We start from the raw sequence: 9,511 nt of genomic DNA, 5'->3' as shown, positions 1-9,511 counted from the left end.
CATGGCTTTTTTTAAAAAAAGATTTTATTTATTTATTTTTAGAGAGGGAAGGGAGGGAGATAGAGAGAGAGAGAGAAACATCAATGTGTAGTTGCTGGAGGTCATGGCCTGCAACCCTGGCATGTACCCTGGCTGGGAATCAAACCTGCGACACTTTGGTTCGCAGCCCATGCTCAATCCACTGAGCTATGCCAGCCAGGGCTGGGACATGGCTTTAAAAAATAAATGGTGGTGCACTCTTATTCTGGATCTTTCTTGCGAGGAAGGAGCTATTTACAAGCGTTATTTTGCCCATTGGGATTCTGTTGATTTGAAGAAGCTTGGCTTCTCCTTGCTGTTGTATGGAGTCTACAGAGGGTAAATAACCCTGAGCATTTGGGAACTAAAAGTGAGGTCGTCCGAGCTATCTACTGTGACCTCCCTGCCACTCCAAGTTCTCTGGGAGGGCACAGTGTCCTGATGCCAAGGGAAGTGACACTTCCTCGCACCACTTGTTCAAGAGAACCACTGTGTAGAGTCAAGTCAGTCATGGAAAAGTACCAATAAGGTCCAATTTGTGAAGAGGAATTCTATACTGAGAGCTCCTGCTTCCTCGTAAGACACTTCTACCCTAGGAACGATTTCACTGTTGCTTCACTGCTGGGACCCCCCTTGCTGGATCTCAAAGCCCAGGGAATATTCTTGCTGCCCCAGATTTTCCTGGGATCAGCCCAGTCCTCGTACAGCTCCCTGGATATTGTCTTCTACAGCTCCAAACAAGCTGGCCCGGCCAAGACACAAAGGAGCCTGGACAGTCTCCAGAAGGTCTCCAAACACTCTCTGGAGACAACTATGATTACAATTTCAGCAACAACATGGTGTTTTCAAATGCTCGAATTAGATTTAAGGCCCCCCCCCCCCCCCACCCAGTGCTAACATTCTATGGGTAAATAGAGTTTGTGGGCAGGTCTAGGAACACACACATCCCATTTCTCTGGAAAAATGCATTACAAATCCAAACAGACTCAGTAAATGGATGTCTGGAACACAATTCATTGAAACAGGGAACAAAGTGGGAGAGAAGGATATTGTGTCCCCATTGGCAGAGCCCAGAGTCACTTGGCTGCTGAGATACACATAGCACCTTAGAGGAAAACCTCAGTTTTCTTCCACTGTTTTCATCAGAGATCTGCGTACTCCAATCCAAGCAAAGAGTTTGTAAAGTTGCTTCCCACGCCCCCAGGTTTGTTCAGGTATAAATGACAGAGAAAAGTGTAATATATTTAGGTGTACAAAGTGATGATTTGAGATAAACATAATTCCTCCCATCAAGTTAATGAACATGTCCATCACCTCACAAATTTATCTATTTTTTTTTTTTGGTGAGAACATCTGAGTTCTATTCTCAGCAAATTATGCAATAACAATGCTATCGACTGTCGTCATCATGTTCTACTTTAGATCCTCAGAACTTAAACTTGTCTGATAACTGAAAGTTGTATGTTCTTACCAACCTCTCCCTATTTCCCCAAACCCTGAAGTCCCTGGCAATCACTTTTCTACTCTTTGTTTCTATGAGTTCAACTTTTTAAAAAAGATTTTATTTATTTATTTTTAGAGAGGGAAGGGAGGGAGAAAGAGAGAGAGAGAGAGAAACACCAATGTGCGGTTGCTGGGGGCCATGGCCTGCAACCCAGGCATGTACCCTGACTGGGAATCGAACCTGCGATGCTCTGGTTTGCAGCCTGCGCTCAATCCACTGAACTACACCAGCCAGGGCACAACTTTTTTTTTTTTTAGTATTCCACATATAAGTGATACCATGGGTTATTTGTCTTTCTCAGTCTGCCTTATTTCTTGTAGCACAATGCCCTCCAGTTCTTTACGTGTTGTCACAAATGACAGTGCCTCCTTTTTAAACGCTGAATCATATTCCTTTGTCAAGTTTTCGAAGAGGTACTGGTGATGGGGTGTACTAAGGGCAGGCTCACGCATTCCGTTCTCTTGTTGGTGTCCAGGCAGACTCTGCACCCCATCCTCCTTTCTCCTTCCTCTAGAAGTGGCAGACAAATGCCAGCTGCCCCTGATCACTGTCTGTGCTCCAACGTCCCCCTCTATCCCCCTTTCTCACCACAGCTAAGACTACCGATGACTCTTCTATTTTTAACAAACGTGCATCCCTCCATAAAATAAATTCTTATAGAGCCTGCCAAGAGAATGGCATTTTATCTATTTTGTTACATGAATGACCAAGCCATATGTAAGTTTTTCAAAGAGTAATTAATGTTTCCCATAGGATTCTAGTTTCTAGGATACAGTATGTTTTGTGGTCATCATTAGCCAAGTTGGTGTGCGTAGCTAGAAAAACATCAATGTTGAGAAGCCAAATGATTTCCCCTTCCTAGAAAAATTAATTGTAAACCTAATTCTATAGCCCTTATCAGGCGCTTAAAGACAGTTGCACTTAAAACTTTGTCATTATTAAGCCCCTTTATTGACATTTTGGGGAAAGTGAAGGTAAGAATTCTTTTAGATATTCTTTGCATGTTAGTAAACAACTATTAGTAAGGGCTTGGCTGTCTTTTCCTTTTAACCAGAGTGCATAAATTTCCTATCAGTCTTTCCCTCCTAGTTACCACTTTCCAAAACTTTAATCGTTCCTCGTGTCCCTTTTTTAACCTTTCTGCATTTAACATTAATTGCACTTAATTATGATTAAATAGCAAAAATATATACAACTATTTTGTATATTTTACTGCTTGCAACATCCAATAAATATACATATTCTAATTTGATATATGAACTTTATGTGTTTTCCAAGCTAACATTTTGGTTATTTCCTTTAAACAACACAATTCGTGCTTTGCTAGAAGCATTTCAGGGTATTTTCTATTTTTGTTTTTAATTTTACTGTTCCCTAAGGCTTTCTTAATTCTGTTTTTCTTGGGTAGACATTTAGCCTCTGAATATTTAAGCCATGACTAATATATACTCACATAGCACTTGTTAAATGAGTTGTTTTTTTAAAAATAAAACATTTGATTAATAGGTTAAAAAAACAATTTGTAATACATCAATCCACAGCATAGTATGTAGAATTTTCTTAGTGAAATTGAATTCTAGAAATGATCTCTTTTCATATTTGTTATTTAATTTATCACATTGTGGATCTCAAGGGTTGGTGGTAATAGCCAATGAAATGCAAGGCTCAAGGAAGAAGGTAAATGTTATTTGAATGCATTTGCTAGTTTTGCATTTTACATAAAATATTGTATTCTTCTCCGAGCTGTCATAAGTAATTCCAAGCCAGAGATGAAGAAGTTAGGGTTTACACACACTCAAAAGTTTGGCCAAGGTCATATTAGTAAGTATTAATGCTACTTACCTCTACTCAGCAGTTAAATTTTTTTGATTTTTGCAGAGACCATGAATTCAGAGAATGTAATTTGTTTTATTTTATTTCTGTATTCAGACCTACATTTTTTAGAAGAATAATGTGCCAAACGTTGTCAAAGAGTCTTCACACAAAACCAGCTCTACAGAAAGTCTTTCTGTCCTTTTCGCTCGATCACTCTTGCAGTAGTGGTGACGGCCCCAACATGTTGCATTGTGCTTATCTCACGGCTTTGACACGGCTGCCATCAAGAAGGGGGGTCTGCATTCTCTCCACTGAATCTGGTTGTCAGTGGTGGTAACACTTTGTGACTTCCGATGTTAAATCCCAAAAGTGATTTTGTTTTGGTCTCATTCTCTTGGGACTCTTGCTCAATCTAGTCACCATACTTTTAGGAAGCCCAACCAGCTCTAAGAGATATCCGTACGCGGACAATGCAAAACTCAGCCATCAGCCATGTGTGACTTAGTTCCCAGCCAATAGCCAGCACAAGTTTGCCAGCCATGTGAATGAGTCATCCTGGAAGTGATGCTGTTATAAAGTGTTGTGTTAAGGAATGTATAGTGTCTGTACTAATTTCTTAGGTATGCCACACACAGGACCAAATACTAGACAATACCACACAACAGACATATATTGTCTCAGACTTCTAGAGGCTGAAATTCCAAAATCAAGGTGTTGGCAGGGCTGGGCTTTCTCTGAAATCTATAGGGAAGAATCTTTCCTCACCTCATCCTAGCTTGGGGGGATTGCCATCAAAACCTGGCATTCTTTGCCTTGTAGCTGCATTACTCCAGTCGTTGCCTGTGTGGTCACATGGTGCTCCTCTTCTCATAATGACACCAGCCCTATTTGACTTGGGCCCACTCTAATGATCTCAACTTAATTCAACTACCTCCACAAAGACTGTATTCTAGAAAGGTCACATTCACAGCACCAGGGGCTAGGACTTCAACACATAGTTTTAGAGGATAGAATTCAGTCCATAACAGTATCCCTAGGAGGCTGACAAACTGCACTTTGATACTGGCTCTGTCCCTGACATGTTCATTATCTGGGCAAGTCAGTTTACCTCTTAGAACTTCAGTTTTTACCTCTATAAAACCAGAACAATAACTTTCTCTGGCCATATGACAGGGAACCATGTGACTATTTAAAGAGTTGACACATAGACACACGATCTCAAAAACCCTCCTATATGTACACTTTTAGTGACTCTCTCATAATAGGTGCTTCACCAAATGATAATTTTTTTCCTTTTATCCTAATGAAAACATGAAGTGCTTAATTTCTGAAGGATAGAAAAGGCTTGTGAACACTAGCTACAAAGGCAGGATCTGCAATGAGAAACAACATAGCTTTATTTCATTTTGATGGAGTCTGAGAAAATGAGCTAACTTAGTCAACACAATCTACTCAGTCCACATGAGGAAAAGAAAAACACAAGGAGAATGTTTTAGGAGTTTATTTTAAGATTTATGATTTAGTTTTTCACTGTGACAGTCACTTTGTTTCTACAACATCCTATTCAAAAACTTTCTGGTGACCCGAATCAGTCATTTTCTCTTACAGCCCCTGTTTTCCATCCTGTTCTTGATTTCCAACTGCTCCTTGTGCTCACTGTTGATTGCCAGCTGTGATAACTTGGGCAGGCATGCAACACGTTTCCAAACAAAGGGGATGGGTGGTTTGGCATTTGAGGAAGGACTAAAAAGAGACACGTCAGCCTGGAACCATGCTGGGAGGATGTGTTCTCAACAGCTTAAATGGACTGTGAATGGCAAAGACAAGCTTGGAAAAGAAGAACAAACTTGAATGACTCATACTTTCTGGTTTTAAACTTATTGCAAAGCTCCTATAATCAAGACGGTATGGTACTGGCATAATGATAGATGTACAGATAAGTGGAATAGAATTGAAAGTCCAGGAATAACCTCTTACATTGCAGGCAAGTTTATTTTCAACAAAGGTGCTAAGATAATTCAATAGGAGAAAGAATAGACTTTTAAGCAAATGGTACTGGGACAACGGAATATCCACATGCAAAAGAGTGAAATTGGACTCTACCTTACACCATCCACAAAAATGAACTAAAAATGTATCATGTGCCTAAATGTAAGAGCCACATCCATAAAACTTTTAGAAGAAAACACAGGAGTAAACGTCAGTGATCATGAGTTAGACAATGGTTTTTCTGATGTCACACTAAAAAGAGATAAAAGGACAAAGATAGACAAACTAGACCACACAAAAATTAAAAAATTTGTACTGCCAATAATATGATCAAGAAAATGCAAATACAACCCACAAAATGGGAGAAGATATTTGCAAATCATGTGTCTGATGAGAGACTCGTATCCAGAATATATAAAGGACTCTGACAACTCAATAATATAAAGATAAACAGCCCATCTGACAACTCAATAATATAGAGATGAATAGCCCAGTTGAAATGTAGACAAAGAATTTAAATAGACATTTATCCTGAGAAGATATACAAATGACCAATGAGCGCATGAAAAGATGCTTAACATTGTGAGTAAGTAGAGAACTGTCAATCAAAACTGCAATGAGGTACCACTTCACACTCACTAGGGAGGCTATAATACAAAGAACAGGTAAGCAAGCTTAATGAGAGGAGGAGGGTAGTGGAAATGTCTCGGAGCCCTGACGAACAAGGATGATTTCATCAGACTGAAGGATTTTAGATCGGAGAGACATGAGCGGAAACAGACAAAAGTTCCAGCCAGCCTACTGAGGTCAATACAAACGCCCAGAGTATGAGTCACCGATCAGACAGCTTCTGCATGCCCTGCGGCCAGATGAGACGCCCTGCTGCAAATGAGAGAAACCATAGCGTTCACACCTAGCTAATGGAGAGGCGGCTGGCCTTGCAGCGGACCACAGAGGAGCCCATCATGCGGCTAATGACCAGGCACCTGCAGCAGGACCTGGCTGCTGGAAGATTGGATGTGCAGTCAGGCCGTGCTTGAGCGGAAAGCTCTCTCAGGCCGCTAAATGTGCCAGATGCTCACCTTCGACAGTCTGGGGCCATGAGTTGCCTGAAGCTCAACTGCCTTGCCCTTCCTAGGACCCTAGAGATGATGTCAAAGGTGGAAAGTGGGCCAAGCCATCCAGGCAAGCTGACCAGCTCGTTCACTGACTGACTGATCTTGAAGCTGCGTGTGTCAGCTGTGCCCTGTCCAACCCTGGGAGACATCTCTGCCTTATGCCAATCCAGCTTCCAGTGGTGCCAGACCTGTCAGCGAGACAAAGACCAGGAGGACAAGAACACCCCGGGCTTCATTAACCTGGATACCAGAGAGAATCAGCTCTGCACTGATCTGGTCACTGGGAGGCTGAGTTGGGGTGAGTTGGGGTTACGTGGGCTGCATTGAGGAGGTCCTGCTGCAACATCCGGATTAAAGAGGCCAACCATTCCTGTGGGAAGAGGTGGCCTGGTCCCAGCCTATGACTTAAGGCACCTGCCCACCTCAATCCACAAAACTTGGCTATTGTGAAAGCAGCTGCTCCTCCTGCCCTGCGCTGGCTGAGGTTCTGTGTGATCTAGGTGAGGCCTTCTGTCTCCAATGTCCCAACAGCTTCGTCTTTTATCTTCAGCTGGAACGTGAAAGTCAGACTGATTCTTGTTTAGCTGGGCTGTGAGGTCACCGATGCGAACACCTGTTCCTTCCAGCTTCCCGTGGGCACGTGAGAGCAAGCCCTGCTTGAGGCTAGACTTAAGAGGGGCAAGTGATCTTGTGCTAATTAAGCCTCAGCATCCTCTGGGTGACATCTATTCCTGAGATGTGAGGAACAGCTGCTTTTCCATTGCTGCTGCTGGGCAGCAAGCTGACATGGTCCCATGGCAGGATCTGCAAGGGTAGGAGTCTGGCCCATTCCACCTCATCTCCGTGGGTGAGCCAGGACTCTGCAGCTAGGACTCGCCACGCGTAGGTTCTATCGGGGCTAGTGGAGCAGCAGCAGCAGGATTTGATAGTGAGGCAACTGGAGGGGGCACAGCGGGAGGAAGTAGTCTGCCTCCCAACCAGTGATGTCAGCCAGGCCCCCTGCTCAGCGAGTCCCTGACATCAGCCTCCGCTCCAGGGGCTGGCGTGTGGACCTGGTGCGGTGGCTGCCTGGACAGTGGGCCCCCTCAGGACTGCGCTCACCTGACTCAGTGGTCAGGCTCTGTATGCTGAGCTTCTGTCAGTTTGGAAAGCAGCAGACTCCTTTTCCGTCTTTGCTAGTCACTCGTGTGTGCGGATGTTTTTAATGTGGGTTGAGGACTGAAAGGCTAGAGAACGAAGGGAACTCTCTAGGTCCCTGTTTGTTTGTTTGTTTTTAAATGTGTTCTATTGATTGTGCTGTTACAGTTCACCCATTTTACTCCTTTATTCACCTCTGCCCTGCACCCCTCTCACACCCGCATCCTCCACTTTTAGTTAATTTGCTTGAATCGTACATATAAGTTCTTTGGCTTCTCCATTTCCTATGCTATTCTTAATGTCTCCCTATCTATTCTGTGCCTACCACCTATGCTTCTTATTCCCTGTACCTTTTCCCTCATTCTTCCTGCTCCCCCTGCCCGCTGATAACCTCCCCCCCCCCCCCGTGTTCTCCATTTCTGTGAGTCCGTTCTTGTTGTAGCTGTTTGCTTAGTTTGTTTTTGTTTCTGATTTTTTAGGTTTGGTTGTTGATAGTTTGAGTTTGTTGTCATTTTACTGTTCATAGTTTTTGATCTTCTTTTTCTTAGATAAGTCCCTCTAACATTTCATATAATAAGGGCTTGGTGGTGATGAACTCCTTTAACTTGACCTTATCTGGGAAGCACTTTATCTGCCCTTCCATTCTAAATGATAGCTTTGCTGGGTAGAGCAATCTTGGATGTAGGCCCTTGCCTTCCATGACTTTGAATATTTCTTTCCAGCCCCTTCTTACCTGCAAGGTTTCTTTTGAGAAATCAGCTGACAGTCTGATGGGAACTCCTTTGTAGGCAACTGTCTCCTTTTCTCTTGCTGCTTTTAAGATTCTCTCCCTATCTTTCACCTTGGGTAATGTAATTATGATGTGCCTTGGTGTGTGCTTCTTTAGGACTCTCTGAGCTTCCTGGACTTCCTGGAAGTCTATTTCCTTTGTCAGATTAGGGAAATTATCCTTCATTATTTTTTCAAATAAGTTTTCAATTTCTTGCTTTTCCTCTTCTCCTTCTGGCACCCTTAAGATTTGGATGTTGGAATGTTTAAACTTGTCCCATAGGTTCCTAAGCCTCTCCTCCTTTTTTTTGAATTCTTGTTTCTTCATTCTGTTCTGGTTGAATGTTTATTTCTTCCTTCTGCTCCAAATCATTGATCTGAGTCCTGGTTTCCTTCTCATCACTCTTGGTTCCCTATACATTTTCCTTTATTTCACTTTTTATAGCCTTCAGTTTTTCCTCTATTTTGTGACCATACTCAACCATTTCTGTGAGCATCCTGATTACCAGTGTTTTGAACTCTGCACCTGCTAAGTGGGCAATGTCTTCATCACTTAGTTGTATTTTTTCTGGAGCTTTGATCTGTTCTTTCATTTTCTTTTTCACTCAGACCCAAAGTCTCAACACTCACTAAGTGAACTGCTATTGATGAAAAATGTGTTCTTTCATTTGGGCCATATCTCTGGTGTGTTCGGCTGTTCAGATCACACCATATATATATATATATTTATCTTAGCATGCCTATTAGGTAGTAAAAGGTGGAGCCTTAGGTAATTGCCAGAGCGGGGCAACCTACAAAGCTGAACTTTGTGTGGGAGGGGGGTCTGAGAGGAAACGATGCTGCTTGCTGGGCTCTTGGCCAGGTTTCAGTCACTTCCCCCACTACCCACAAGCAAACTGGGCCCTTCTGGTGCTGATTCCCAGATGGATGGGTTTGTGTACATTCTAGGACCCTGTGAGCCTCTCCAGTGAGCTCTCCTGTGATGCTGGGAGTTTCTCCCACCACCACAACCCCCACAGGTGATTTCAGTCAGAGGTGTGAGACTTTATTTCCCTGCACTGGAGCCCTGGGTTGTGCAGTCTGTCTTGCTCCCCAGTTGTTCCTCCCAGTTTATCTGCATGCCAATGTGGAACCACAGGTCCTTCAGCTGCCGCCTTGCTAC

At 43.0% G+C, this 9,511-nt stretch overlaps 1 non-coding gene across 1 annotated transcript; it reads right to left on the bottom strand.

Annotated features, from left to right (window-relative positions):
• Positions 1–8,950: 8,950 nt before the first annotated feature.
• LOC114514340 lies at positions 8,951–9,021 on the bottom strand. The gene has a single exon (XR_003686034.1). It is a non-coding gene; the product is annotated as a small nucleolar RNA SNORD56 (small nucleolar RNA).
• Positions 9,022–9,511: the final 490 nt, after the last annotated feature.

This window comes from Phyllostomus discolor, chromosome 3, assembly GCF_004126475.2.
Source record: "Phyllostomus discolor isolate MPI-MPIP mPhyDis1 chromosome 3, mPhyDis1.pri.v3, whole genome shotgun sequence".
Taxonomy (NCBI): domain Eukaryota; kingdom Metazoa; phylum Chordata; class Mammalia; order Chiroptera; family Phyllostomidae; genus Phyllostomus; species Phyllostomus discolor.
Note: the sequence above shows the minus strand (reverse complement) of the source record. Positions and strands in the feature narration are given on the sequence as shown.